We start from the raw sequence: 26,519 nt of genomic DNA on the forward strand, positions 1-26,519 counted from the left end.
TCCACAGACAGACAGACAGACAGACAGACAGACAGACAGACAGACAGACAGACAGACAGACAGACAGACAGACAGACAGACAGACAGACAAATAAATACATACATCATTTTTTAAAAAAAAAAAAAAAAAAAAAAAAAAAGAGAAAAAGAGCGGGAAAACGCAACAGCGGGCGAAAAGGGAGGTAGAGACCTGGGAGAGAGGGTTCTTGTGTTCTTGTGTTCTTGGGTTCTTGGGTTCTTGGGTTCTTGGGTTCTTGGGTTCTTGGGTTCTTTTCTTCAACATTCAAAGAGATGTGCACCGTTCCTGGAGTCACTGCAATACCAGGTCGATGCGTGGAGCGGACGGAGCAAGCCCCTCTTCCGTCTCCCTGTTCCAAAAATCAGATTAATATATAGTCCTCGGGTAGAGGACGTATCAGATATTAAACTGATAAGAACAGATACTACACTTGATCTTAGCCAAAAGGCCGAGAAGCGATACCCCTCGACCGTACGGGGTCCGGCGTCCCCCCGGGCGACTCACCAGACGCCGGTACTCCGCGGAGGGGCGGGGCAAGAGAAGAACGCTGACCGCCGGATGACCGCCGGACTCGGGCGAGAGGCCTCGTGGCCTGGTCTGGCGTCTGCGCAGTCGGATTTCCTAGGAGACAGCAGACGAGAGAGTTAGTTCCACAGACAGACAGACAGACAGACAGACAGACAGACAGACAGACAGACAGACAGACAGACAGACAGACAGACAGACAGACAGACAGACAAATAAATACATACATCATTTTTTAAAAAAAAAAAAAAAAAAAAAAAAAAAGAGAAAAAGAGCGGGAAAACGCAACAGCGGGCGAAAAGGGAGGTAGAGACCTGGGAGAGAGGGTTCTTGTGTTCTTGTGTTCTTGGGTTCTTGGGTTCTTGGGTTCTTGGGTTCTTGGGTTCTTGGGTTCTTTTCTTCAACATTCAAAGAGATGTGCACCGTTCCTGGAGTCACTGCAATACCAGGTCGATGCGTGGAGCGGACGGAGCAAGCCCCTCTTCCGTCTCCCTGTTCCAAAAATCAGATTAATATATAGTCCTCGGGTAGAGGACGTATCAGATATTAAACTGATAAGAACAGATACTACACTTGATCTTAGCCAAAAGGCCGAGAAGCGATACCCCTCGACCGTACGGGGTCCGGCGTCCCCCCGGGCGACTCACCAGACGCCGGTACTCCGCGGAGGGGCGGGGCAAGAGAAGAACGCTGACCGCCGGATGACCGCCGGACTCGGGCGAGAGGCCTCGTGGCCTGGTCTGGCGTCTGCGCAGTCGGATTTCCTAGGAGACAGCAGACGAGAGAGTTAGTTCCACAGACAGACAGACAGACAGACAGACAGACAGACAGACAGACAGACAGACAGACAGACAGACAGACAGACAGACAGACAGACAGACAAATAAATACATACATCATTTTTTAAAAAAAAAAAAAAAAAAAAAAAAAAAGAGAAAAAGAGCGGGAAAACGCAACAGCGGGCGAAAAGGGAGGTAGAGACCTGGGAGAGAGGGTTCTTGTGTTCTTGTGTTCTTGGGTTCTTGGGTTCTTGGGTTCTTGGGTTCTTGGGTTCTTGGGTTCTTTTCTTCAACATTCAAAGAGATGTGCACCGTTCCTGGAGTCACTGCAATACCAGGTCGATGCGTGGAGCGGACGGAGCAAGCCCCTCTTCCGTCTCCCTGTTCCAAAAATCAGATTAATATATAGTCCTCGGGTAGAGGACGTATCAGATATTAAACTGATAAGAACAGATACTACACTTGATCTTAGCCAAAAGGCCGAGAAGCGATACCCCTCGACCGTACGGGGTCCGGCGTCCCCCCGGGCGACTCACCAGACGCCGGTACTCCGCGGAGGGGCGGGGCAAGAGAAGAACGCTGACCGCCGGATGACCGCCGGACTCGGGCGAGAGGCCTCGTGGCCTGGTCTGGCGTCTGCGCAGTCGGATTTCCTAGGAGACAGCAGACGAGAGAGTTAGTTCCACAGACAGACAGACAGACAGACAGACAGACAGACAGACAGACAGACAGACAGACAGACAGACAGACAGACAGACAGACAGACAGACAAATAAATACATACATCATTTTTTAAAAAAAAAAAAAAAAAAAAAAAAAAAGAGAAAAAGAGCGGGAAAACGCAACAGCGGGCGAAAAGGGAGGTAGAGACCTGGGAGAGAGGGTTCTTGTGTTCTTGTGTTCTTGGGTTCTTGGGTTCTTGGGTTCTTGGGTTCTTGGGTTCTTGGGTTCTTTTCTTCAACATTCAAAGAGATGTGCACCGTTCCTGGAGTCACTGCAATACCAGGTCGATGCGTGGAGCGGACGGAGCAAGCCCCTCTTCCGTCTCCCTGTTCCAAAAATCAGATTAATATATAGTCCTCGGGTAGAGGACGTATCAGATATTAAACTGATAAGAACAGATACTACACTTGATCTTAGCCAAAAGGCCGAGAAGCGATACCCCTCGACCGTACGGGGTCCGGCGTCCCCCCGGGCGACTCACCAGACGCCGGTACTCCGCGGAGGGGCGGGGCAAGAGAAGAACGCTGACCGCCGGATGACCGCCGGACTCGGGCGAGAGGCCTCGTGGCCTGGTCTGGCGTCTGCGCAGTCGGATTTCCTAGGAGACAGCAGACGAGAGAGTTAGTTCCACAGACAGACAGACAGACAGACAGACAGACAGACAGACAGACAGACAGACAGACAGACAGACAGACAGACAGACAGACAGACAGACAAATAAATACATACATCATTTTTTAAAAAAAAAAAAAAAAAAAAAAAAAAAGAGAAAAAGAGCGGGAAAACGCAACAGCGGGCGAAAAGGGAGGTAGAGACCTGGGAGAGAGGGTTCTTGTGTTCTTGTGTTCTTGGGTTCTTGGGTTCTTGGGTTCTTGGGTTCTTGGGTTCTTGGGTTCTTTTCTTCAACATTCAAAGAGATGTGCACCGTTCCTGGAGTCACTGCAATACCAGGTCGATGCGTGGAGCGGACGGAGCAAGCCCCTCTTCCGTCTCCCTGTTCCAAAAATCAGATTAATATATAGTCCTCGGGTAGAGGACGTATCAGATATTAAACTGATAAGAACAGATACTACACTTGATCTTAGCCAAAAGGCCGAGAAGCGATACCCCTCGACCGTACGGGGTCCGGCGTCCCCCCGGGCGACTCACCAGACGCCGGTACTCCGCGGAGGGGCGGGGCAAGAGAAGAACGCTGACCGCCGGATGACCGCCGGACTCGGGCGAGAGGCCTCGTGGCCTGGTCTGGCGTCTGCGCAGTCGGATTTCCTAGGAGACAGCAGACGAGAGAGTTAGTTCCACAGACAGACAGACAGACAGACAGACAGACAGACAGACAGACAGACAGACAGACAGACAGACAGACAGACAGACAGACAGACAGACAAATAAATACATACATCATTTTTTAAAAAAAAAAAAAAAAAAAAAAAAAAAGAGAAAAAGAGCGGGAAAACGCAACAGCGGGCGAAAAGGGAGGTAGAGACCTGGGAGAGAGGGTTCTTGTGTTCTTGTGTTCTTGGGTTCTTGGGTTCTTGGGTTCTTGGGTTCTTGGGTTCTTGGGTTCTTTTCTTCAACATTCAAAGAGATGTGCACCGTTCCTGGAGTCACTGCAATACCAGGTCGATGCGTGGAGCGGACGGAGCAAGCCCCTCTTCCGTCTCCCTGTTCCAAAAATCAGATTAATATATAGTCCTCGGGTAGAGGACGTATCAGATATTAAACTGATAAGAACAGATACTACACTTGATCTTAGCCAAAAGGCCGAGAAGCGATACCCCTCGACCGTACGGGGTCCGGCGTCCCCCCGGGCGACTCACCAGACGCCGGTACTCCGCGGAGGGGCGGGGCAAGAGAAGAACGCTGACCGCCGGATGACCGCCGGACTCGGGCGAGAGGCCTCGTGGCCTGGTCTGGCGTCTGCGCAGTCGGATTTCCTAGGAGACAGCAGACGAGAGAGTTAGTTCCACAGACAGACAGACAGACAGACAGACAGACAGACAGACAGACAGACAGACAGACAGACAGACAGACAGACAGACAGACAGACAGACAAATAAATACATACATCATTTTTTAAAAAAAAAAAAAAAAAAAAAAAAAAAGAGAAAAAGAGCGGGAAAACGCAACAGCGGGCGAAAAGGGAGGTAGAGACCTGGGAGAGAGGGTTCTTGTGTTCTTGTGTTCTTGGGTTCTTGGGTTCTTGGGTTCTTGGGTTCTTGGGTTCTTGGGTTCTTTTCTTCAACATTCAAAGAGATGTGCACCGTTCCTGGAGTCACTGCAATACCAGGTCGATGCGTGGAGCGGACGGAGCAAGCCCCTCTTCCGTCTCCCTGTTCCAAAAATCAGATTAATATATAGTCCTCGGGTAGAGGACGTATCAGATATTAAACTGATAAGAACAGATACTACACTTGATCTTAGCCAAAAGGCCGAGAAGCGATACCCCTCGACCGTACGGGGTCCGGCGTCCCCCCGGGCGACTCACCAGACGCCGGTACTCCGCGGAGGGGCGGGGCAAGAGAAGAACGCTGACCGCCGGATGACCGCCGGACTCGGGCGAGAGGCCTCGTGGCCTGGTCTGGCGTCTGCGCAGTCGGATTTCCTAGGAGACAGCAGACGAGAGAGTTAGTTCCACAGACAGACAGACAGACAGACAGACAGACAGACAGACAGACAGACAGACAGACAGACAGACAGACAGACAGACAGACAGACAGACAAATAAATACATACATCATTTTTTAAAAAAAAAAAAAAAAAAAAAAAAAAAGAGAAAAAGAGCGGGAAAACGCAACAGCGGGCGAAAAGGGAGGTAGAGACCTGGGAGAGAGGGTTCTTGTGTTCTTGTGTTCTTGGGTTCTTGGGTTCTTGGGTTCTTGGGTTCTTGGGTTCTTGGGTTCTTTTCTTCAACATTCAAAGAGATGTGCACCGTTCCTGGAGTCACTGCAATACCAGGTCGATGCGTGGAGCGGACGGAGCAAGCCCCTCTTCCGTCTCCCTGTTCCAAAAATCAGATTAATATATAGTCCTCGGGTAGAGGACGTATCAGATATTAAACTGATAAGAACAGATACTACACTTGATCTTAGCCAAAAGGCCGAGAAGCGATACCCCTCGACCGTACGGGGTCCGGCGTCCCCCCGGGCGACTCACCAGACGCCGGTACTCCGCGGAGGGGCGGGGCAAGAGAAGAACGCTGACCGCCGGATGACCGCCGGACTCGGGCGAGAGGCCTCGTGGCCTGGTCTGGCGTCTGCGCAGTCGGATTTCCTAGGAGACAGCAGACGAGAGAGTTAGTTCCACAGACAGACAGACAGACAGACAGACAGACAGACAGACAGACAGACAGACAGACAGACAGACAGACAGACAGACAGACAGACAGACAAATAAATACATACATCATTTTTTAAAAAAAAAAAAAAAAAAAAAAAAAAAGAGAAAAAGAGCGGGAAAACGCAACAGCGGGCGAAAAGGGAGGTAGAGACCTGGGAGAGAGGGTTCTTGTGTTCTTGTGTTCTTGGGTTCTTGGGTTCTTGGGTTCTTGGGTTCTTGGGTTCTTGGGTTCTTTTCTTCAACATTCAAAGAGATGTGCACCGTTCCTGGAGTCACTGCAATACCAGGTCGATGCGTGGAGCGGACGGAGCAAGCCCCTCTTCCGTCTCCCTGTTCCAAAAATCAGATTAATATATAGTCCTCGGGTAGAGGACGTATCAGATATTAAACTGATAAGAACAGATACTACACTTGATCTTAGCCAAAAGGCCGAGAAGCGATACCCCTCGACCGTACGGGGTCCGGCGTCCCCCCGGGCGACTCACCAGACGCCGGTACTCCGCGGAGGGGCGGGGCAAGAGAAGAACGCTGACCGCCGGATGACCGCCGGACTCGGGCGAGAGGCCTCGTGGCCTGGTCTGGCGTCTGCGCAGTCGGATTTCCTAGGAGACAGCAGACGAGAGAGTTAGTTCCACAGACAGACAGACAGACAGACAGACAGACAGACAGACAGACAGACAGACAGACAGACAGACAGACAGACAGACAGACAGACAGACAAATAAATACATACATCATTTTTTAAAAAAAAAAAAAAAAAAAAAAAAAAAGAGAAAAAGAGCGGGAAAACGCAACAGCGGGCGAAAAGGGAGGTAGAGACCTGGGAGAGAGGGTTCTTGTGTTCTTGTGTTCTTGGGTTCTTGGGTTCTTGGGTTCTTGGGTTCTTGGGTTCTTGGGTTCTTGGGTTCTTTTCTTCAACATTCAAAGAGATGTGCACCGTTCCTGGAGTCACTGCAATACCAGGTCGATGCGTGGAGCGGACGGAGCAAGCCCCTCTTCCGTCTCCCTGTTCCAAAAATCAGATTAATATATAGTCCTCGGGTAGAGGACGTATCAGATATTAAACTGATAAGAACAGATACTACACTTGATCTTAGCCAAAAGGCCGAGAAGCGATACCCCTCGACCGTACGGGGTCCGGCGTCCCCCCGGGCGACTCACCAGACGCCGGTACTCCGCGGAGGGGCGGGGCAAGAGAAGAACGCTGACCGCCGGATGACCGCCGGACTCGGGCGAGAGGCCTCGTGGCCTGGTCTGGCGTCTGCGCAGTCGGATTTCCTAGGAGACAGCAGACGAGAGAGTTAGTTCCACAGACAGACAGACAGACAGACAGACAGACAGACAGACAGACAGACAGACAGACAGACAGACAGACAGACAGACAGACAGACAGACAAATAAATACATACATCATTTTTTAAAAAAAAAAAAAAAAAAAAAAAAAAAGAGAAAAAGAGCGGGAAAACGCAACAGCGGGCGAAAAGGGAGGTAGAGACCTGGGAGAGAGGGTTCTTGTGTTCTTGTGTTCTTGGGTTCTTGGGTTCTTGGGTTCTTGGGTTCTTGGGTTCTTGGGTTCTTTTCTTCAACATTCAAAGAGATGTGCACCGTTCCTGGAGTCACTGCAATACCAGGTCGATGCGTGGAGCGGACGGAGCAAGCCCCTCTTCCGTCTCCCTGTTCCAAAAATCAGATTAATATATAGTCCTCGGGTAGAGGACGTATCAGATATTAAACTGATAAGAACAGATACTACACTTGATCTTAGCCAAAAGGCCGAGAAGCGATACCCCTCGACCGTACGGGGTCCGGCGTCCCCCCGGGCGACTCACCAGACGCCGGTACTCCGCGGAGGGGCGGGGCAAGAGAAGAACGCTGACCGCCGGATGACCGCCGGACTCGGGCGAGAGGCCTCGTGGCCTGGTCTGGCGTCTGCGCAGTCGGATTTCCTAGGAGACAGCAGACGAGAGAGTTAGTTCCACAGACAGACAGACAGACAGACAGACAGACAGACAGACAGACAGACAGACAGACAGACAGACAGACAGACAGACAGACAGACAGACAAATAAATACATACATCATTTTTTAAAAAAAAAAAAAAAAAAAAAAAAAAAGAGAAAAAGAGCGGGAAAACGCAACAGCGGGCGAAAAGGGAGGTAGAGACCTGGGAGAGAGGGTTCTTGTGTTCTTGTGTTCTTGGGTTCTTGGGTTCTTGGGTTCTTGGGTTCTTGGGTTCTTGGGTTCTTTTCTTCAACATTCAAAGAGATGTGCACCGTTCCTGGAGTCACTGCAATACCAGGTCGATGCGTGGAGCGGACGGAGCAAGCCCCTCTTCCGTCTCCCTGTTCCAAAAATCAGATTAATATATAGTCCTCGGGTAGAGGACGTATCAGATATTAAACTGATAAGAACAGATACTACACTTGATCTTAGCCAAAAGGCCGAGAAGCGATACCCCTCGACCGTACGGGGTCCGGCGTCCCCCCGGGCGACTCACCAGACGCCGGTACTCCGCGGAGGGGCGGGGCAAGAGAAGAACGCTGACCGCCGGATGACCGCCGGACTCGGGCGAGAGGCCTCGTGGCCTGGTCTGGCGTCTGCGCAGTCGGATTTCCTAGGAGACAGCAGACGAGAGAGTTAGTTCCACAGACAGACAGACAGACAGACAGACAGACAGACAGACAGACAGACAGACAGACAGACAGACAGACAGACAGACAGACAGACAGACAAATAAATACATACATCATTTTTTAAAAAAAAAAAAAAAAAAAAAAAAAAAGAGAAAAAGAGCGGGAAAACGCAACAGCGGGCGAAAAGGGAGGTAGAGACCTGGGAGAGAGGGTTCTTGTGTTCTTGTGTTCTTGGGTTCTTGGGTTCTTGGGTTCTTGGGTTCTTGGGTTCTTGGGTTCTTTTCTTCAACATTCAAAGAGATGTGCACCGTTCCTGGAGTCACTGCAATACCAGGTCGATGCGTGGAGCGGACGGAGCAAGCCCCTCTTCCGTCTCCCTGTTCCAAAAATCAGATTAATATATAGTCCTCGGGTAGAGGACGTATCAGATATTAAACTGATAAGAACAGATACTACACTTGATCTTAGCCAAAAGGCCGAGAAGCGATACCCCTCGACCGTACGGGGTCCGGCGTCCCCCCGGGCGACTCACCAGACGCCGGTACTCCGCGGAGGGGCGGGGCAAGAGAAGAACGCTGACCGCCGGATGACCGCCGGACTCGGGCGAGAGGCCTCGTGGCCTGGTCTGGCGTCTGCGCAGTCGGATTTCCTAGGAGACAGCAGACGAGAGAGTTAGTTCCACAGACAGACAGACAGACAGACAGACAGACAGACAGACAGACAGACAGACAGACAGACAGACAGACAGACAGACAGACAGACAGACAAATAAATACATACATCATTTTTTAAAAAAAAAAAAAAAAAAAAAAAAAAAGAGAAAAAGAGCGGGAAAACGCAACAGCGGGCGAAAAGGGAGGTAGAGACCTGGGAGAGAGGGTTCTTGTGTTCTTGTGTTCTTGGGTTCTTGGGTTCTTGGGTTCTTGGGTTCTTGGGTTCTTGGGTTCTTTTCTTCAACATTCAAAGAGATGTGCACCGTTCCTGGAGTCACTGCAATACCAGGTCGATGCGTGGAGCGGACGGAGCAAGCCCCTCTTCCGTCTCCCTGTTCCAAAAATCAGATTAATATATAGTCCTCGGGTAGAGGACGTATCAGATATTAAACTGATAAGAACAGATACTACACTTGATCTTAGCCAAAAGGCCGAGAAGCGATACCCCTCGACCGTACGGGGTCCGGCGTCCCCCCGGGCGACTCACCAGACGCCGGTACTCCGCGGAGGGGCGGGGCAAGAGAAGAACGCTGACCGCCGGATGACCGCCGGACTCGGGCGAGAGGCCTCGTGGCCTGGTCTGGCGTCTGCGCAGTCGGATTTCCTAGGAGACAGCAGACGAGAGAGTTAGTTCCACAGACAGACAGACAGACAGACAGACAGACAGACAGACAGACAGACAGACAGACAGACAGACAGACAGACAGACAGACAGACAGACAAATAAATACATACATCATTTTTTAAAAAAAAAAAAAAAAAAAAAAAAAAAGAGAAAAAGAGCGGGAAAACGCAACAGCGGGCGAAAAGGGAGGTAGAGACCTGGGAGAGAGGGTTCTTGTGTTCTTGTGTTCTTGGGTTCTTGGGTTCTTGGGTTCTTGGGTTCTTGGGTTCTTGGGTTCTTTTCTTCAACATTCAAAGAGATGTGCACCGTTCCTGGAGTCACTGCAATACCAGGTCGATGCGTGGAGCGGACGGAGCAAGCCCCTCTTCCGTCTCCCTGTTCCAAAAATCAGATTAATATATAGTCCTCGGGTAGAGGACGTATCAGATATTAAACTGATAAGAACAGATACTACACTTGATCTTAGCCAAAAGGCCGAGAAGCGATACCCCTCGACCGTACGGGGTCCGGCGTCCCCCCGGGCGACTCACCAGACGCCGGTACTCCGCGGAGGGGCGGGGCAAGAGAAGAACGCTGACCGCCGGATGACCGCCGGACTCGGGCGAGAGGCCTCGTGGCCTGGTCTGGCGTCTGCGCAGTCGGATTTCCTAGGAGACAGCAGACGAGAGAGTTAGTTCCACAGACAGACAGACAGACAGACAGACAGACAGACAGACAGACAGACAGACAGACAGACAGACAGACAGACAGACAGACAGACAGACAAATAAATACATACATCATTTTTTAAAAAAAAAAAAAAAAAAAAAAAAAAAGAGAAAAAGAGCGGGAAAACGCAACAGCGGGCGAAAAGGGAGGTAGAGACCTGGGAGAGAGGGTTCTTGTGTTCTTGTGTTCTTGGGTTCTTGGGTTCTTGGGTTCTTGGGTTCTTGGGTTCTTGGGTTCTTTTCTTCAACATTCAAAGAGATGTGCACCGTTCCTGGAGTCACTGCAATACCAGGTCGATGCGTGGAGCGGACGGAGCAAGCCCCTCTTCCGTCTCCCTGTTCCAAAAATCAGATTAATATATAGTCCTCGGGTAGAGGACGTATCAGATATTAAACTGATAAGAACAGATACTACACTTGATCTTAGCCAAAAGGCCGAGAAGCGATACCCCTCGACCGTACGGGGTCCGGCGTCCCCCCGGGCGACTCACCAGACGCCGGTACTCCGCGGAGGGGCGGGGCAAGAGAAGAACGCTGACCGCCGGATGACCGCCGGACTCGGGCGAGAGGCCTCGTGGCCTGGTCTGGCGTCTGCGCAGTCGGATTTCCTAGGAGACAGCAGACGAGAGAGTTAGTTCCACAGACAGACAGACAGACAGACAGACAGACAGACAGACAGACAGACAGACAGACAGACAGACAGACAGACAGACAGACAGACAGACAAATAAATACATACATCATTTTTTAAAAAAAAAAAAAAAAAAAAAAAAAAAGAGAAAAAGAGCGGGAAAACGCAACAGCGGGCGAAAAGGGAGGTAGAGACCTGGGAGAGAGGGTTCTTGTGTTCTTGTGTTCTTGGGTTCTTGGGTTCTTGGGTTCTTGGGTTCTTGGGTTCTTGGGTTCTTTTCTTCAACATTCAAAGAGATGTGCACCGTTCCTGGAGTCACTGCAATACCAGGTCGATGCGTGGAGCGGACGGAGCAAGCCCCTCTTCCGTCTCCCTGTTCCAAAAATCAGATTAATATATAGTCCTCGGGTAGAGGACGTATCAGATATTAAACTGATAAGAACAGATACTACACTTGATCTTAGCCAAAAGGCCGAGAAGCGATACCCCTCGACCGTACGGGGTCCGGCGTCCCCCCGGGCGACTCACCAGACGCCGGTACTCCGCGGAGGGGCGGGGCAAGAGAAGAACGCTGACCGCCGGATGACCGCCGGACTCGGGCGAGAGGCCTCGTGGCCTGGTCTGGCGTCTGCGCAGTCGGATTTCCTAGGAGACAGCAGACGAGAGAGTTAGTTCCACAGACAGACAGACAGACAGACAGACAGACAGACAGACAGACAGACAGACAGACAGACAGACAGACAGACAGACAGACAGACAGACAAATAAATACATACATCATTTTTTAAAAAAAAAAAAAAAAAAAAAAAAAAAGAGAAAAAGAGCGGGAAAACGCAACAGCGGGCGAAAAGGGAGGTAGAGACCTGGGAGAGAGGGTTCTTGTGTTCTTGTGTTCTTGGGTTCTTGGGTTCTTGGGTTCTTGGGTTCTTGGGTTCTTGGGTTCTTTTCTTCAACATTCAAAGAGATGTGCACCGTTCCTGGAGTCACTGCAATACCAGGTCGATGCGTGGAGCGGACGGAGCAAGCCCCTCTTCCGTCTCCCTGTTCCAAAAATCAGATTAATATATAGTCCTCGGGTAGAGGACGTATCAGATATTAAACTGATAAGAACAGATACTACACTTGATCTTAGCCAAAAGGCCGAGAAGCGATACCCCTCGACCGTACGGGGTCCGGCGTCCCCCCGGGCGACTCACCAGACGCCGGTACTCCGCGGAGGGGCGGGGCAAGAGAAGAACGCTGACCGCCGGATGACCGCCGGACTCGGGCGAGAGGCCTCGTGGCCTGGTCTGGCGTCTGCGCAGTCGGATTTCCTAGGAGACAGCAGACGAGAGAGTTAGTTCCACAGACAGACAGACAGACAGACAGACAGACAGACAGACAGACAGACAGACAGACAGACAGACAGACAGACAGACAGACAGACAGACAAATAAATACATACATCATTTTTTAAAAAAAAAAAAAAAAAAAAAAAAAAAGAGAAAAAGAGCGGGAAAACGCAACAGCGGGCGAAAAGGGAGGTAGAGACCTGGGAGAGAGGGTTCTTGTGTTCTTGTGTTCTTGGGTTCTTGGGTTCTTGGGTTCTTGGGTTCTTGGGTTCTTGGGTTCTTTTCTTCAACATTCAAAGAGATGTGCACCGTTCCTGGAGTCACTGCAATACCAGGTCGATGCGTGGAGCGGACGGAGCAAGCCCCTCTTCCGTCTCCCTGTTCCAAAAATCAGATTAATATATAGTCCTCGGGTAGAGGACGTATCAGATATTAAACTGATAAGAACAGATACTACACTTGATCTTAGCCAAAAGGCCGAGAAGCGATACCCCTCGACCGTACGGGGTCCGGCGTCCCCCCGGGCGACTCACCAGACGCCGGTACTCCGCGGAGGGGCGGGGCAAGAGAAGAACGCTGACCGCCGGATGACCGCCGGACTCGGGCGAGAGGCCTCGTGGCCTGGTCTGGCGTCTGCGCAGTCGGATTTCCTAGGAGACAGCAGACGAGAGAGTTAGTTCCACAGACAGACAGACAGACAGACAGACAGACAGACAGACAGACAGACAGACAGACAGACAGACAGACAGACAGACAGACAGACAGACAAATAAATACATACATCATTTTTTAAAAAAAAAAAAAAAAAAAAAAAAAAAGAGAAAAAGAGCGGGAAAACGCAACAGCGGGCGAAAAGGGAGGTAGAGACCTGGGAGAGAGGGTTCTTGTGTTCTTGTGTTCTTGGGTTCTTGGGTTCTTGGGTTCTTGGGTTCTTGGGTTCTTGGGTTCTTTTCTTCAACATTCAAAGAGATGTGCACCGTTCCTGGAGTCACTGCAATACCAGGTCGATGCGTGGAGCGGACGGAGCAAGCCCCTCTTCCGTCTCCCTGTTCCAAAAATCAGATTAATATATAGTCCTCGGGTAGAGGACGTATCAGATATTAAACTGATAAGAACAGATACTACACTTGATCTTAGCCAAAAGGCCGAGAAGCGATACCCCTCGACCGTACGGGGTCCGGCGTCCCCCCGGGCGACTCACCAGACGCCGGTACTCCGCGGAGGGGCGGGGCAAGAGAAGAACGCTGACCGCCGGATGACCGCCGGACTCGGGCGAGAGGCCTCGTGGCCTGGTCTGGCGTCTGCGCAGTCGGATTTCCTAGGAGACAGCAGACGAGAGAGTTAGTTCCACAGACAGACAGACAGACAGACAGACAGACAGACAGACAGACAGACAGACAGACAGACAGACAGACAGACAGACAGACAGACAGACAAATAAATACATACATCATTTTTTAAAAAAAAAAAAAAAAAAAAAAAAAAGAGAAAAAGAGCGGGAAAACGCAACAGCGGGCGAAAAGGGAGGTAGAGACCTGGGAGAGAGGGTTCTTGTGTTCTTGTGTTCTTGGGTTCTTGGGTTCTTGGGTTCTTGGGTTCTTGGGTTCTTGGGTTCTTTTCTTCAACATTCAAAGAGATGTGCACCGTTCCTGGAGTCACTGCAATACCAGGTCGATGCGTGGAGCGGACGGAGCAAGCCCCTCTTCCGTCTCCCTGTTCCAAAAATCAGATTAATATATAGTCCTCGGGTAGAGGACGTATCAGATATTAAACTGATAAGAACAGATACTACACTTGATCTTAGCCAAAAGGCCGAGAAGCGATACCCCTCGACCGTACGGGGTCCGGCGTCCCCCCGGGCGACTCACCAGACGCCGGTACTCCGCGGAGGGGCGGGGCAAGAGAAGAACGCTGACCGCCGGATGACCGCCGGACTCGGGCGAGAGGCCTCGTGGCCTGGTCTGGCGTCTGCGCAGTCGGATTTCCTAGGAGACAGCAGACGAGAGAGTTAGTTCCACAGACAGACAGACAGACAGACAGACAGACAGACAGACAGACAGACAGACAGACAGACAGACAGACAGACAGACAGACAGACAGACAAATAAATACATACATCATTTTTTAAAAAAAAAAAAAAAAAAAAAAAAAAAGAGAAAAAGAGCGGGAAAACGCAACAGCGGGCGAAAAGGGAGGTAGAGACCTGGGAGAGAGGGTTCTTGTGTTCTTGTGTTCTTGGGTTCTTGGGTTCTTGGGTTCTTGGGTTCTTGGGTTCTTGGGTTCTTTTCTTCAACATTCAAAGAGATGTGCACCGTTCCTGGAGTCACTGCAATACCAGGTCGATGCGTGGAGCGGACGGAGCAAGCCCCTCTTCCGTCTCCCTGTTCCAAAAATCAGATTAATATATAGTCCTCGGGTAGAGGACGTATCAGATATTAAACTGATAAGAACAGATACTACACTTGATCTTAGCCAAAAGGCCGAGAAGCGATACCCCTCGACCGTACGGGGTCCGGCGTCCCCCCGGGCGACTCACCAGACGCCGGTACTCCGCGGAGGGGCGGGGCAAGAGAAGAACGCTGACCGCCGGATGACCGCCGGACTCGGGCGAGAGGCCTCGTGGCCTGGTCTGGCGTCTGCGCAGTCGGATTTCCTAGGAGACAGCAGACGAGAGAGTTAGTTCCACAGACAGACAGACAGACAGACAGACAGACAGACAGACAGACAGACAGACAGACAGACAGACAGACAGACAGACGACAGACAGACAGACAGACAGACAGACAGACAGACAGACAGATAAATAAATACATCATTTAAAAAAAAAAAAAAAAAAAAAAAAAAAGAGAAAAAGAGCGGGAAAACGCAACAGCGGGCGAAAAGGGAGGTAGAGACCTGGGAGAGAGGGTTCTTGTGTTCTTGTGTTCTTGTGTTCTTGGGTTCTTGGGTTCTTGGGTTCTTGGGTTCTTGGGTTCTTTTCTTCAACATTCAAAGAGATGTGCACCGTTCCTGGAGTCACTGCAATACCAGGTCGATGCGTGGAGCGGACGGAGCAAGCCCCTCTTCCGTCTCCCTGTTCCAAAAATCAGATTAATATATAGTCCTCGGGTAGAGGACGTATCAGATATTAAACTGATAAGAACAGATACTACACTTGATCTTAGCCAAAAGGCCGAGAAGCGATACCCCTCGACCGTACGGGGTCCGGCGGCCCCCCGGGCGACTCACCAGACGCCGGTACTCCGCGGAGGGGCGGGGCAAGAGAAGAACGCTGACCGCCGGATGACCGCCGGACTCGGGCGAGAGGCCTCGTGGTCTGGTCTGGCGCCTGCGCAGTCGGATTTCCTAGGAGACAGCAGACGAGAGAGTTAGTTCCACAGACAGACAGACAGACAGACAGACAGACAGACAGACAGACAGACAGACAGACAGACAGACAGACAGACAGACAGACAGACAGATAAATAAATACATCATTTAAAAAAAAAAAAAAAAAAAAAAAAAAAGAGAAAAAGAGCGGGAAAACGCAACAGCGGGCGAAAAGGGAGGTAGAGACCTGGGAGAGAGGGTTCTTGTGTTCTTGTGTTCTTGTGTTCTTGGGTTCTTGGGTTCTTGGGTTCTTGGGTTCTTGGGTTCTTTTCTTCAACATTCAAAGAGATGTGCACCGTTCCTGGAGTCACTGCAATACCAGGTCGATGCGTGGAGCGGACGGAGCAAGCCCCTCTTCCGTCTCCCTGTTCCAAAAATCAGATTAATATATAGTCCTCGGGTAGAGGACGTATCAGATATTAAACTGATAAGAACAGATACTACACTTGATCTTAGCCAAAAGGCCGAGAAGCGATACCCCTCGACCGTACGGGGTCCGGCGGCCCCCCGGGCGACTCACCAGACGCCGGTACTCCGCGGAGGGGCGGGGCAAGAGAAGAACGCTGACCGCCGGATGACCGCCGGACTCGGGCGAGAGGCCTCGTGGTCTGGTCTGGCGCCTGCGCAGTCGGATTTCCTAGGAGACAGCAGACGAGAGAGTTAGTTCCACAGACAGACAGACAGACAGACAGACAGACAGACAGACAGACAGACAGACAGACAGACAGACAGACAGACAGACAGACAGACAGATAAATAAATACATCATTTAAAAAAAAAAAAAAAAAAAAAAAAAAAGAGAAAAAGAGCGGGAAAACGCAACAGCGGGCGAAAAGGGAGGTAGAGACCTGGGAGAGAGGGTTCTTGTGTTCTTGTGTTCTTGTGTTCTTGGGTTCTTGGGTTCTTGGGTTCTTGGGTTCTTGGGTTCTTTTCTTCAACATTCAAAGAGATGTGCACCGTTCCTGGAGTCACTGCAATACCAGGTCGATGCGTGGAGCGGACGGAGCAAGCCCCTCTTCCGTCTCCCTGTTCCAAAAATCAGATTAATATATAGTCCTCGGGTAGAGGACGTATCAGATATTAAACTGATAAGAACAGATACTACACTTGATCTTAGCCAAAAGGCCGAGAAGCGATACCCCTCGACCGTACGGGGTCCGGCGGCCCCCCGGGCGACTCACCAGACGCCGGTACTCCGCGGAGGGGCGGGGCAAGAGAAGAACGCTGACCGCCGGATGACCGCCGGACTCGGGCGAGAGGCCTCGTGGTCTGGTCTGGCGCCTGCGCAGTCGGATTTCCTAGGAGACAGCAGACGAGAGAGTTAGTTCCACAGACAGACAGACAGACAGACAGACAGACAGACAGACAGACAGACAGACAGACAGACAGACAGACAGACAGACAGACAGACAGATAAATAAATACATCATTTAAAAAAAAAAAAAAAAAAAAAAAAAAAGAGAAAAAGAGCGGGAAAACGCAACAGCGGGCGAAAAGGGAGGTAGAGACCTGGGAGAGAGGGTTCTTGTGTTCTTGTGTTCTTGTGTTCTTGGGTTCTTGGGTTCTTGGGTTCTTGGGTTCTTGGGTTCTTTTCTTCAACATTCAAAGAGATGTGCACCGTTCCTGGAGTCACTGCAATACCAGGTCGATGCGTGGAGCGGACGGAGCAAGCCCCTCTTCCGTCTCCCTGTTCCAAAAATCAGATTAATATATAGTCCTCGGGTAGAGGACGTATCAGATATTAAACTGATAAGAACAGATACTACACTTGATCTTAGCCAAAAGGCCGAGAAGCGATACCCCTCGACCGTACGGGGTCCGGCGGCCCCCCGGGCGACTCACCAGACGCCGGTACTCCGCGGAGGGGCGGGGCAAGAGAAGAACGCTGACCGCCGGATGACCGCCGGACTCGGGCGAGAGGCCTCGTGGTCTGGTCTGGCGCTCTGCGCAGTCGGATTTCCTAGGAGACAGCAGACGAGAGAGTTAGTTCCACAGACAGACAGACAGACAGACAGACAGACAGACAGACAGACAGACAGACAGACAGACAGACAGACAGACAGACAGACAGACAGATAAATAAATACATCATTTAAAAAAAAAAAAAAAAAAAAAAAAAAAGAGAAAAAGAGCGGGAAAACGCAACAGCGGGCGAAAAGGGAGGTAGAGACCTGGGAGAGAGGGTTCTTGTGTTCTTGTGTTCTTGTGTTCTTGGGTTCTTGGGTTCTTGGGTTCTTGGGTTCTTGGGTTCTTTTCTTCAACATTCAAAGAGATGTGCACCGTTCCTGGAGTCACTGCAATACCAGGTCGATGCGTGGAGCGGACGGAGCAAGCCCCTCTTCCGTCTCCCTGTTCCAAAAATCAGATTAATATATAGTCCTCGGGTAGAGGACGTATCAGATATTAAACTGATAAGAACAGATACTACACTTGATCTTAGCCAAAAGGCCGAGAAGCGATACCCCTCGACCGTACGGGGTCCGGCGGCCCCCCGGGCGACTCACCAGACGCCGGTACTCCGCGGAGGGGCGGGGCAAGAGAAGAACGCTGACCGCCGGATGACCGCCGGACTCGGGCGAGAGGCCTCGTGGTCTGGTCTGGCGCCTGCGCAGTCGGATTTCCTAGGAGACAGCAGACGAGAGAGTTAGTTCCACAGACAGACAGACAGACAGACAGACAGACAGACAGACAGACAGACAGACAGACAGACAGACAGACAGACAGACAGACAGACAGATAAATAAATACATCATTTAAAAAAAAAAAAAAAAAAAAAAAAAAAGAGAAAAAGAGCGGGAAAACGCAACAGCGGGCGAAAAGGGAGGTAGAGACCTGGGAGAGAGGGTTCTTGTGTTCTTGTGTTCTTGTGTTCTTGGGTTCTTGGGTTCTTGGGTTCTTGGGTTCTTGGGTTCTTTTCTTCAACATTCAAAGAGATGTGCACCGTTCCTGGAGTCACTGCAATACCAGGTCGATGCGTGGAGCGGACGGAGCAAGCCCCTCTTCCGTCTCCCTGTTCCAAAAATCAGATTAATATATAGTCCTCGGGTAGAGGACGTATCAGATATTAAACTGATAAGAACAGATACTACACTTGATCTTAGCCAAAAGGCCGAGAAGCGATACCCCTCGACCGTACGGGGTCCGGCGGCCCCCCGGGCGACTCACCAGACGCCGGTACTCCGCGGAGGGGCGGGGCAAGAGAAGAACGCTGACCGCCGGATGACCGCCGGACTCGGGCGAGAGGCCTCGTGGTCTGGTCTGGCGCCTGCGCAGTCGGATTTCCTAGGAGACAGCAGACGAGAGAGTTAGTTCCACAGACAGACAGACAGACAGACAGACAGACAGACAGACAGACAGACAGACAGACAGACAGACAGACAGACAGACAGACAGACAGATAAATAAATACATCATTTAAAAAAAAAAAAAAAAAAAAAAAAAAAGAGAAAAAGAGCGGGAAAACGCAACAGCGGGCGAAAAGGGAGGTAGAGACCTGGGAGAGAGGGTTCTTGTGTTCTTGTGTTCTTGTGTTCTTGGGTTCTTGGGTTCTTGGGTTCTTGGGTTCTTGGGTTCTTTTCTTCAACATTCAAAGAGATGTGCACCGTTCCTGGAGTCACTGCAATACCAGGTCGATGCGTGGAGCGGACGGAGCAAGCCCCTCTTCCGTCTCCCTGTTCCAAAAATCAGATTAATATATAGTCCTCGGGTAGAGGACGTATCAGATATTAAACTGATAAGAACAGATACTACACTTGATCTTAGCCAAAAGGCCGAGAAGCGATACCCCTCGACCGTACGGGGTCCGGCGGCCCCCCGGGCGACTCACCAGACGCCGGTACTCCGCGGAGGGGCGGGGCAAGAGAAGAACGCTGACCGCCGGATGACCGCCGGACTCGGGCGAGAGGCCTCGTGGTCTGGTCTGGCGCCTGCGCAGTCGGATTTCCTAGGAGACAGCAGACGAGAGAGTTAGTTCCACAGACAGACAGACAGACAGACAGACAGACAGACAGACAGACAGACAGACAGACAGACAGACAGACAGACAGACAGACAGACAGATAAATAAATACATCATTTAAAAAAAAAAAAAAAAAAAAAAAAAAAGAGAAAAAGAGCGGGAAAACGCAACAGCGGGCGAAAAGGGAGGTAGAGACCTGGGAGAGAGGGTTCTTGTGTTCTTGTGTTCTTGTGTTCTTGGGTTCTTGGGTTCTTGGGTTCTTGGGTTCTTGGGTTCTTTTCTTCAACATTCAAAGAGATGTGCACCGTTCCTGGAGTCACTGCAATACCAGGTCGATGCGTGGAGCGGACGGAGCAAGCCCCTCTTCCGTCTCCCTGTTCCAAAAATCAGATTAATATATAGTCCTCGGGTAGAGGACGTATCAGATATTAAACTGATAAGAACAGATACTACACTTGATCTTAGCCAAAAGGCCGAGAAGCGATACCCCTCGACCGTACGGGGTCCGGCGGCCCCCCGGGCGACTCACCAGACGCCGGTACTCCGCGGAGGGGCGGGGCAAGAGAAGAACGCTGACCGCCGGATGACCGCCGGACTCGGGCGAGAGGCCTCGTGGTCTGGTCTGGCGCCTGCGCAGTCGGATTTCCTAGGAGACAGCAGACGAGAGAGTTAGTTCCACAGACAGACAGACAGACAGACAGACAGACAGACAGACAGACAGACAGACAGACAGACAGACAGACAGACAGACAGACAGACAGATAAATAAATACATCATTTAAAAAAAAAAAAAAAAAAAAAAAAAAAGAGAAAAAGAGCGGGAAAACGCAACAGCGGGCGAAAAGGGAGGTAGAGACCTGGGAGAGAGGGTTCTTGTGTTCTTGTGTTCTTGTGTTCTTGGGTTCTTGGGTTCTTGGGTTCTTGGGTTCTTGGGTTCTTTTCTTCAACATTCAAAGAGATGTGCACCGTTCCTGGAGTCACTGCAATACCAGGTCGATGCGTGGAGCGGACGGAGCAAGCCCCTCTTCCGTCTCCCTGTTCCAAAAATCAGATTAATATATAGTCCTCGGGTAGAGGACGTATCAGATATTAAACTGATAAGAACAGATACTACACTTGATCTTAGCCAAAAGGCCGAGAAGCGATACCCCTCGACCGTACGGGGTCCGGCGGCCCCCCGGGCGACTCACCAGACGCCGGTACTCCGCGGAGGGGCGGGGCAAGAGAAGAACGCTGACCGCCGGATGACCGCCGGACTCGGGCGAGAGGCCTCGTGGTCTGGTCTGGCGCCTGCGCAGTCGGATTTCCTAGGAGACAGCAGACGAGAGAGTTAGTTCCACAGACAGACAGACAGACAGACAGACAGACAGACAGACAGACAGACAGACAGACAGACAGACAGACAGACAGACAGACAGACAGATAAATAAATACATCATTTAAAAAAAAAAAAAAAAAAAAAAAAAAAGAGAAAAAGAGCGGGAAAACGCAACAGCGGGCGAAAAGGGAGGTAGAGACCTGGGAGAGAGGGTTCTTGTGTTCTTGTGTTCTTGTGTTCTTGGGTTCTTGGGTTCTTGGGTTCTTGGGTTCTTGGGTTCTTTTCTTCAACATTCAAAGAGATGTGCACCGTTCCTGGAGTCACTGCAATACCAGGTCGATGCGTGGAGCGGACGGAGCAAGCCCCTCTTCCGTCTCCCTGTTCCAAAAATCAGATTAATATATAGTCCTCGGGTAGAGGACGTATCAGATATTAAACTGATAAGAACAGATACTACACTTGATCTTAGCCAAAAGGCCGAGAAGCGATACCCCTCGACCGTACGGGGTCCGGCGGCCCCCCGGGCGACTCACCAGACGCCGGTACTCCGCGGAGGGGCGGGGCAAGAGAAGAACGCTGACCGCCGGATGACCGCCGGACTCGGGCGAGAGGCCTCGTGGTCTGGTCTGGCGCCTGCGCAGTCGGATTTCCTAGGAGACAGCAGACGAGAGAGTTAGTTCCACAGACAGACAGACAGACAGACAGACAGACAGACAGACAGACAGACAGACAGACAGACAGACAGACAGACAGACAGACAGACAGATAAATAAATACATCATTTAAAAAAAAAAAAAAAAAAAAAAAAAAAGAGAAAAAGAGCGGGAAAACGCAACAGCGGGCGAAAAGGGAGGTAGAGACCTGGGAGAGAGGGTTCTTGTGTTCTTGTGTTCTTGTGTTCTTGGGTTCTTGGGTTCTTGGGTTCTTGGGTTCTTGGGTTCTTTTCTTCAACATTCAAAGAGATGTGCACCGTTCCTGGAGTCACTGCAATACCAGGTCGATGCGTGGAGCGGACGGAGCAAGCCCCTCTTCCGTCTCCCTGTTCCAAAAATCAGATTAATATATAGTCCTCGGGTAGAGGACGTATCAGATATTAAACTGATAAGAACAGATACTACACTTGATCTTAGCCAAAAGGCCGAGAAGCGATACCCCTCGACCGTACGGGGTCCGGCGGCCCCCCGGGCGACTCACCAGACGCCGGTACTCCGCGGAGGGGCGGGGCAAGAGAAGAACGCTGACCGCCGGATGACCGCCGGACTCGGGCGAGAGGCCTCGTGGTCTGGTCTGGCGCCTGCGCAGTCGGATTTCCTAGGAGACAGCAGACGAGAGAGTTAGTTCCACAGACAGACAGACAGACAGACAGACAGACAGACAGACAGACAGACAGACAGACAGACAGACAGACAGACAGACAGACAGACAGATAAATAAATACATCATTTAAAAAAAAAAAAAAAAAAAAAAAAAAAGAGAAAAAGAGCGGGAAAACGCAACAGCGGGCGAAAAGGGAGGTAGAGACCTGGGAGAGAGGGTTCTTGTGTTCTTGTGTTCTTGTGTTCTTGGGTTCTTGGGTTCTTGGGTTCTTGGGTTCTTGGGTTCTTTTCTTCAACATTCAAAGAGATGTGCACCGTTCCTGGAGTCACTGCAATACCAGGTCGATGCGTGGAGCGGACGGAGCAAGCCCCTCTTCCGTCTCCCTGTTCCAAAAATCAGATTAATATATAGTCCTCGGGTAGAGGACGTATCAGATATTAAACTGATAAGAACAGATACTACACTTGATCTTAGCCAAAAGGCCGAGAAGCGATACCCCTCGACCGTACGGGGTCCGGCGGCCCCCCGGGCGACTCACCAGACGCCGGTACTCCGCGGAGGGGCGGGGCAAGAGAAGAACGCTGACCGCCGGATGACCGCCGGACTCGGGCGAGAGGCCTCGTGGTCTGGTCTGGCGCCTGCGCAGTCGGATTTCCTAGGAGACAGCAGACGAGAGAGTTAGTTCCACAGACAGACAGACAGACAGACAGACAGACAGACAGACAGACAGACAGACAGACAGACAGACAGACAGACAGACAGACAGACAGATAAATAAATACATCATTTAAAAAAAAAAAAAAAAAAAAAAAAAAAGAGAAAAAGAGCGGGAAAACGCAACAGCGGGCGAAAAGGGAGGTAGAGACCTGGGAGAGAGGGTTCTTGTGTTCTTGTGTTCTTGTGTTCTTGGGTTCTTGGGTTCTTGGGTTCTTGGGTTCTTGGGTTCTTTTCTTCAACATTCAAAGAGATGTGCACCGTTCCTGGAGTCACTGCAATACCAGGTCGATGCGTGGAGCGGACGGAGCAAGCCCCTCTTCCGTCTCCCTGTTCCAAAAATCAGATTAATATATAGTCCTCGGGTAGAGGACGTATCAGATATTAAACTGATAAGAACAGATACTACACTTGATCTTAGCCAAAAGGCCGAGAAGCGATACCCCTCGACCGTACGGGGTCCGGCGGCCCCCCGGGCGACTCACCAGACGCCGGTACTCCGCGGAGGGGCGGGGCAAGAGAAGAACGCTGACCGCCGGATGACCGCCGGACTCGGGCGAGAGGCCTCGTGGTCTGGTCTGGCGCCTGCGCAGTCGGATTTCCTAGGAGACAGCAGACGAGAGAGTTAGTTCCACAGACAGACAGACAGACAGACAGACAGACAGACAGACAGACAGACAGACAGACAGACAGACAGACAGACAGACAGACAGACAGATAAATAAATACATCATTTAAAAAAAAAAAAAAAAAAAAAAAAAAAGAGAAAAAGAGCGGGAAAACGCAACAGCGGGCGAAAAGGGAGGTAGAGACCTGGGAGAGAGGGTTCTTGTGTTCTTGTGTTCTTGTGTTCTTGGGTTCTTGGGTTCTTGGGTTCTTGGGTTCTTGGGTTCTTTTCTTCAACATTCAAAGAGATGTGCACCGTTCCTGGAGTCACTGCAATACCAGGTCGATGCGTGGAGCGGACGGAGCAAGCCCCTCTTCCGTCTCCCTGTTCCAAAAATCAGATTAATATATAGTCCTCGGGTAGAGGACGTATCAGATATTAAACTGATAAGAACAGATACTACACTTGATCTTAGCCAAAAGGCCGAGAAGCGATACCCCTCGACCGTACGGGGTCCGGCGGCCCCCCGGGCGACTCACCAGACGCCGGTACTCCGCGGAGGGGCGGGGCAAGAGAAGAACGCTGACCGCCGGATGACCGCCGGACTCGGGCGAGAGGCCTCGTGGTCTGGTCTGGCGCCTGCGCAGTCGGATTTCCTAGGAGACAGCAGACGAGAGAGTTAGTTCCACAGACAGACAGACAGACAGACAGACAGACAGACAGACAGACAGACAGACAGACAGACAGACAGACAGACAGACAGACAGACAGATAAATAAATACATCATTTAAAAAAAAAAAAAAAAAAAAAAAAAAAGAGAAAAAGAGCGGGAAAACGCAACAGCGGGCGAAAAGGGAGGTAGAGACCTGGGAGAGAGGGTTCTTGTGTTCTTGTGTTCTTGTGTTCTTGGGTTCTTGGGTTCTTGGGTTCTTGGGTTCTTGGGTTCTTTTCTTCAACATTCAAAGAGATGTGCACCGTTCCTGGAGTCACTGCAATACCAGGTCGATGCGTGGAGCGGACGGAGCAAGCCCCTCTTCCGTCTCCCTGTTCCAAAAATCAGATTAATATATAGTCCTCGGGTAGAGGACGTATCAGATATTAAACTGATAAGAACAGATACTACACTTGATCTTAGCCAAAAGGCCGAGAAGCGATACCCCTCGACCGTACGGGGTCCGGCGGCCCCCCGGGCGACTCACCAGACGCCGGTACTCCGCGGAGGGGCGGGGCAAGAGAAGAACGCTGACCGCCGGATGACCGCCGGACTCGGGCGAGAGGCCTCGTGGTCTGGTCTGGCGCCTGCGCAGTCGGATTTCCTAGGAGACAGCAGACGAGAGAGTTAGTTCCACAGACAGACAGACAGACAGACAGACAGACAGACAGACAGACAGACAGACAGACAGACAGACAGACAGACAGACAGACAGACAGATAAATAAATACATCATTTAAAAAAAAAAAAAAAAAAAAAAAAAAAGAGAAAAAGAGCGGGAAAACGCAACAGCGGGCGAAAAGGGAGGTAGAGACCTGGGAGAGAGGGTTCTTGTGTTCTTGTGTTCTTGTGTTCTTGGGTTCTTGGGTTCTTGGGTTCTTGGGTTCTTGGGTTCTTTTCTTCAACATTCAAAGAGATGTGCACCGTTCCTGGAGTCACTGCAATACCAGGTCGATGCGTGGAGCGGACGGAGCAAGCCCCTCTTCCGTCTCCCTGTTCCAAAAATCAGATTAATATATAGTCCTCGGGTAGAGGACGTATCAGATATTAAACTGATAAGAACAGATACTACACTTGATCTTAGCCAAAAGGCCGAGAAGCGATACCCCTCGACCGTACGGGGTCCGGCGGCCCCCCGGGCGACTCACCAGACGCCGGTACTCCGCGGAGGGGCGGGGCAAGAGAAGAACGCTGACCGCCGGATGACCGCCGGACTCGGGCGAGAGGCCTCGTGGTCTGGTCTGGCGCCTGCGCAGTCGGATTTCCTAGGAGACAGCAGACGAGAGAGTTAGTTCCACAGACAGACAGACAGACAGACAGACAGACAGACAGACAGACAGACAGACAGACAGACAGACAGACAGACAGACAGACAGACAGATAAATAAATACATCATTTAAAAAAAAAAAAAAAAAAAAAAAAAAAGAGAAAAAGAGCGGGAAAACGCAACAGCGGGCGAAAAGGGAGGTAGAGACCTGGGAGAGAGGGTTCTTGTGTTCTTGTGTTCTTGTGTTCTTGGGTTCTTGGGTTCTTGGGTTCTTGGGTTCTTGGGTTCTTTTCTTCAACATTCAAAGAGATGTGCACCGTTCCTGGAGTCACTGCAATACCAGGTCGATGCGTGGAGCGGACGGAGCAAGCCCCTCTTCCGTCTCCCTGTTCCAAAAATCAGATTAATATATAGTCCTCGGGTAGAGGACGTATCAGATATTAAACTGATAAGAACAGATACTACACTTGATCTTAGCCAAAAGGCCGAGAAGCGATACCCCTCGACCGTACGGGGTCCGGCGGCCCCCCGGGCGACTCACCAGACGCCGGTACTCCGCGGAGGGGCGGGGCAAGAGAAGAACGCTGACCGCCGGATGACCGCCGGACTCGGGCGAGAGGCCTCGTGGTCTGGTCTGGCGCCTGCGCAGTCGGATTTCCTAGGAGACAGCAGACGAGAGAGTTAGTTCCACAGACAGACAGACAGACAGACAGACAGACAGACAGACAGACAGACAGACAGACAGACAGACAGACAGACAGACAGACAGACAGATAAATAAATACATCATTTAAAAAAAAAAAAAAAAAAAAAAAAAAAGAGAAAAAGAGCGGGAAAACGCAACAGCGGGCGAAAAGGGAGGTAGAGACCTGGGAGAGAGGGTTCTTGTGTTCTTGTGTTCTTGTGTTCTTGGGTTCTTGGGTTCTTGGGTTCTTGGGTTCTTGGGTTCTTTTCTTCAACATTCAAAGAGATGTGCACCGTTCCTGGAGTCACTGCAATACCAGGTCGATGCGTGGAGCGGACGGAGCAAGCCCCTCTTCCGTCTCCCTGTTCCAAAAATCAGATTAATATATAGTCCTCGGGTAGAGGACGTATCAGATATTAAACTGATAAGAACAGATACTACACTTGATCTTAGCCAAAAGGCCGAGAAGCGATACCCCTCGACCGTACGGGGTCCGGCGGCCCCCCGGGCGACTCACCAGACGCCGGTACTCCGCGGAGGGGCGGGGC

General features: G+C 51.0%; 40 non-coding genes across 40 annotated transcripts; all 40 read right to left on the reverse strand.

The window, feature by feature from the left end:
• Positions 1-288: 288 nt before the first annotated feature.
• LOC134075703 (U2 spliceosomal RNA) lies at positions 289-479 on the reverse strand. Its single transcript, XR_009938439.1, has one exon. It is a non-coding gene; the product is annotated as a U2 spliceosomal RNA (small nuclear RNA).
• Positions 480-956: 477 nt separating this feature from the next.
• Positions 957-1,147, reverse strand: LOC134075716 (U2 spliceosomal RNA). The gene has a single exon (XR_009938450.1). It is a non-coding gene; the product is annotated as a U2 spliceosomal RNA (small nuclear RNA).
• Positions 1,148-1,624: 477 nt separating this feature from the next.
• On the reverse strand, positions 1,625-1,815 carry LOC134075727 (U2 spliceosomal RNA). The gene has a single exon (XR_009938458.1). It is a non-coding gene; the product is annotated as a U2 spliceosomal RNA (small nuclear RNA).
• A 477-nt stretch (positions 1,816-2,292) lies between these two features.
• Positions 2,293-2,483, reverse strand: LOC134075739 (U2 spliceosomal RNA). The gene has a single exon (XR_009938461.1). It is a non-coding gene; the product is annotated as a U2 spliceosomal RNA (small nuclear RNA).
• Positions 2,484-2,960: 477 nt separating this feature from the next.
• LOC134075751 (U2 spliceosomal RNA) lies at positions 2,961-3,151 on the reverse strand. The gene has a single exon (XR_009938471.1). It is a non-coding gene; the product is annotated as a U2 spliceosomal RNA (small nuclear RNA).
• Positions 3,152-3,628: 477 nt separating this feature from the next.
• On the reverse strand, positions 3,629-3,819 carry LOC134075763 (U2 spliceosomal RNA). Its single transcript, XR_009938485.1, has one exon. It is a non-coding gene; the product is annotated as a U2 spliceosomal RNA (small nuclear RNA).
• A 477-nt stretch (positions 3,820-4,296) lies between these two features.
• On the reverse strand, positions 4,297-4,487 carry LOC134075774 (U2 spliceosomal RNA). Its single transcript, XR_009938496.1, has one exon. It is a non-coding gene; the product is annotated as a U2 spliceosomal RNA (small nuclear RNA).
• A 477-nt stretch (positions 4,488-4,964) lies between these two features.
• LOC134075779 (U2 spliceosomal RNA) lies at positions 4,965-5,155 on the reverse strand. Its single transcript, XR_009938501.1, has one exon. It is a non-coding gene; the product is annotated as a U2 spliceosomal RNA (small nuclear RNA).
• Positions 5,156-5,632: 477 nt separating this feature from the next.
• On the reverse strand, positions 5,633-5,823 carry LOC134075780 (U2 spliceosomal RNA). Its single transcript, XR_009938502.1, has one exon. It is a non-coding gene; the product is annotated as a U2 spliceosomal RNA (small nuclear RNA).
• Positions 5,824-6,308: 485 nt separating this feature from the next.
• On the reverse strand, positions 6,309-6,499 carry LOC134075781 (U2 spliceosomal RNA). Its single transcript, XR_009938503.1, has one exon. It is a non-coding gene; the product is annotated as a U2 spliceosomal RNA (small nuclear RNA).
• A 477-nt stretch (positions 6,500-6,976) lies between these two features.
• On the reverse strand, positions 6,977-7,167 carry LOC134075283 (U2 spliceosomal RNA). Its single transcript, XR_009938041.1, has one exon. It is a non-coding gene; the product is annotated as a U2 spliceosomal RNA (small nuclear RNA).
• A 477-nt stretch (positions 7,168-7,644) lies between these two features.
• On the reverse strand, positions 7,645-7,835 carry LOC134075284 (U2 spliceosomal RNA). The gene has a single exon (XR_009938042.1). It is a non-coding gene; the product is annotated as a U2 spliceosomal RNA (small nuclear RNA).
• A 477-nt stretch (positions 7,836-8,312) lies between these two features.
• LOC134075285 (U2 spliceosomal RNA) lies at positions 8,313-8,503 on the reverse strand. The gene has a single exon (XR_009938043.1). It is a non-coding gene; the product is annotated as a U2 spliceosomal RNA (small nuclear RNA).
• A 477-nt stretch (positions 8,504-8,980) lies between these two features.
• On the reverse strand, positions 8,981-9,171 carry LOC134075286 (U2 spliceosomal RNA). The gene has a single exon (XR_009938044.1). It is a non-coding gene; the product is annotated as a U2 spliceosomal RNA (small nuclear RNA).
• Positions 9,172-9,648: 477 nt separating this feature from the next.
• LOC134075287 (U2 spliceosomal RNA) lies at positions 9,649-9,839 on the reverse strand. Its single transcript, XR_009938045.1, has one exon. It is a non-coding gene; the product is annotated as a U2 spliceosomal RNA (small nuclear RNA).
• Positions 9,840-10,316: 477 nt separating this feature from the next.
• On the reverse strand, positions 10,317-10,507 carry LOC134075289 (U2 spliceosomal RNA). The gene has a single exon (XR_009938047.1). It is a non-coding gene; the product is annotated as a U2 spliceosomal RNA (small nuclear RNA).
• A 477-nt stretch (positions 10,508-10,984) lies between these two features.
• On the reverse strand, positions 10,985-11,175 carry LOC134075290 (U2 spliceosomal RNA). Its single transcript, XR_009938048.1, has one exon. It is a non-coding gene; the product is annotated as a U2 spliceosomal RNA (small nuclear RNA).
• A 477-nt stretch (positions 11,176-11,652) lies between these two features.
• Positions 11,653-11,843, reverse strand: LOC134075291 (U2 spliceosomal RNA). Its single transcript, XR_009938049.1, has one exon. It is a non-coding gene; the product is annotated as a U2 spliceosomal RNA (small nuclear RNA).
• A 477-nt stretch (positions 11,844-12,320) lies between these two features.
• Positions 12,321-12,511, reverse strand: LOC134075292 (U2 spliceosomal RNA). Its single transcript, XR_009938050.1, has one exon. It is a non-coding gene; the product is annotated as a U2 spliceosomal RNA (small nuclear RNA).
• A 477-nt stretch (positions 12,512-12,988) lies between these two features.
• Positions 12,989-13,179, reverse strand: LOC134075294 (U2 spliceosomal RNA). Its single transcript, XR_009938051.1, has one exon. It is a non-coding gene; the product is annotated as a U2 spliceosomal RNA (small nuclear RNA).
• A 476-nt stretch (positions 13,180-13,655) lies between these two features.
• LOC134075295 (U2 spliceosomal RNA) lies at positions 13,656-13,846 on the reverse strand. Its single transcript, XR_009938052.1, has one exon. It is a non-coding gene; the product is annotated as a U2 spliceosomal RNA (small nuclear RNA).
• Positions 13,847-14,323: 477 nt separating this feature from the next.
• Positions 14,324-14,514, reverse strand: LOC134075296 (U2 spliceosomal RNA). Its single transcript, XR_009938053.1, has one exon. It is a non-coding gene; the product is annotated as a U2 spliceosomal RNA (small nuclear RNA).
• A 501-nt stretch (positions 14,515-15,015) lies between these two features.
• LOC134075297 (U2 spliceosomal RNA) lies at positions 15,016-15,206 on the reverse strand. Its single transcript, XR_009938054.1, has one exon. It is a non-coding gene; the product is annotated as a U2 spliceosomal RNA (small nuclear RNA).
• A 470-nt stretch (positions 15,207-15,676) lies between these two features.
• LOC134075298 (U2 spliceosomal RNA) lies at positions 15,677-15,867 on the reverse strand. The gene has a single exon (XR_009938055.1). It is a non-coding gene; the product is annotated as a U2 spliceosomal RNA (small nuclear RNA).
• Positions 15,868-16,337: 470 nt separating this feature from the next.
• Positions 16,338-16,528, reverse strand: LOC134075299 (U2 spliceosomal RNA). The gene has a single exon (XR_009938056.1). It is a non-coding gene; the product is annotated as a U2 spliceosomal RNA (small nuclear RNA).
• Positions 16,529-16,998: 470 nt separating this feature from the next.
• Positions 16,999-17,189, reverse strand: LOC134075301 (U2 spliceosomal RNA). The gene has a single exon (XR_009938058.1). It is a non-coding gene; the product is annotated as a U2 spliceosomal RNA (small nuclear RNA).
• Positions 17,190-17,660: 471 nt separating this feature from the next.
• On the reverse strand, positions 17,661-17,851 carry LOC134075302 (U2 spliceosomal RNA). The gene has a single exon (XR_009938059.1). It is a non-coding gene; the product is annotated as a U2 spliceosomal RNA (small nuclear RNA).
• A 470-nt stretch (positions 17,852-18,321) lies between these two features.
• Positions 18,322-18,512, reverse strand: LOC134075303 (U2 spliceosomal RNA). The gene has a single exon (XR_009938060.1). It is a non-coding gene; the product is annotated as a U2 spliceosomal RNA (small nuclear RNA).
• Positions 18,513-18,982: 470 nt separating this feature from the next.
• Positions 18,983-19,173, reverse strand: LOC134075304 (U2 spliceosomal RNA). The gene has a single exon (XR_009938061.1). It is a non-coding gene; the product is annotated as a U2 spliceosomal RNA (small nuclear RNA).
• A 470-nt stretch (positions 19,174-19,643) lies between these two features.
• On the reverse strand, positions 19,644-19,834 carry LOC134075305 (U2 spliceosomal RNA). The gene has a single exon (XR_009938062.1). It is a non-coding gene; the product is annotated as a U2 spliceosomal RNA (small nuclear RNA).
• Positions 19,835-20,304: 470 nt separating this feature from the next.
• Positions 20,305-20,495, reverse strand: LOC134075306 (U2 spliceosomal RNA). Its single transcript, XR_009938063.1, has one exon. It is a non-coding gene; the product is annotated as a U2 spliceosomal RNA (small nuclear RNA).
• Positions 20,496-20,965: 470 nt separating this feature from the next.
• On the reverse strand, positions 20,966-21,156 carry LOC134075307 (U2 spliceosomal RNA). The gene has a single exon (XR_009938064.1). It is a non-coding gene; the product is annotated as a U2 spliceosomal RNA (small nuclear RNA).
• Positions 21,157-21,626: 470 nt separating this feature from the next.
• Positions 21,627-21,817, reverse strand: LOC134075308 (U2 spliceosomal RNA). The gene has a single exon (XR_009938065.1). It is a non-coding gene; the product is annotated as a U2 spliceosomal RNA (small nuclear RNA).
• Positions 21,818-22,287: 470 nt separating this feature from the next.
• LOC134075310 (U2 spliceosomal RNA) lies at positions 22,288-22,478 on the reverse strand. The gene has a single exon (XR_009938066.1). It is a non-coding gene; the product is annotated as a U2 spliceosomal RNA (small nuclear RNA).
• A 470-nt stretch (positions 22,479-22,948) lies between these two features.
• LOC134075311 (U2 spliceosomal RNA) lies at positions 22,949-23,139 on the reverse strand. The gene has a single exon (XR_009938067.1). It is a non-coding gene; the product is annotated as a U2 spliceosomal RNA (small nuclear RNA).
• Positions 23,140-23,609: 470 nt separating this feature from the next.
• LOC134075313 (U2 spliceosomal RNA) lies at positions 23,610-23,800 on the reverse strand. Its single transcript, XR_009938069.1, has one exon. It is a non-coding gene; the product is annotated as a U2 spliceosomal RNA (small nuclear RNA).
• A 470-nt stretch (positions 23,801-24,270) lies between these two features.
• Positions 24,271-24,461, reverse strand: LOC134075314 (U2 spliceosomal RNA). Its single transcript, XR_009938070.1, has one exon. It is a non-coding gene; the product is annotated as a U2 spliceosomal RNA (small nuclear RNA).
• A 470-nt stretch (positions 24,462-24,931) lies between these two features.
• LOC134075315 (U2 spliceosomal RNA) lies at positions 24,932-25,122 on the reverse strand. The gene has a single exon (XR_009938072.1). It is a non-coding gene; the product is annotated as a U2 spliceosomal RNA (small nuclear RNA).
• Positions 25,123-25,592: 470 nt separating this feature from the next.
• On the reverse strand, positions 25,593-25,783 carry LOC134075316 (U2 spliceosomal RNA). The gene has a single exon (XR_009938073.1). It is a non-coding gene; the product is annotated as a U2 spliceosomal RNA (small nuclear RNA).
• A 470-nt stretch (positions 25,784-26,253) lies between these two features.
• Positions 26,254-26,444, reverse strand: LOC134075317 (U2 spliceosomal RNA). Its single transcript, XR_009938074.1, has one exon. It is a non-coding gene; the product is annotated as a U2 spliceosomal RNA (small nuclear RNA).
• Positions 26,445-26,519: the final 75 nt, after the last annotated feature.

The sequence above is a fragment of the Sardina pilchardus genome, chromosome 2 (genome assembly GCF_963854185.1).
Source record: "Sardina pilchardus chromosome 2, fSarPil1.1, whole genome shotgun sequence".
NCBI lineage: Eukaryota > Metazoa > Chordata > Actinopteri > Clupeiformes > Clupeidae > Sardina > Sardina pilchardus.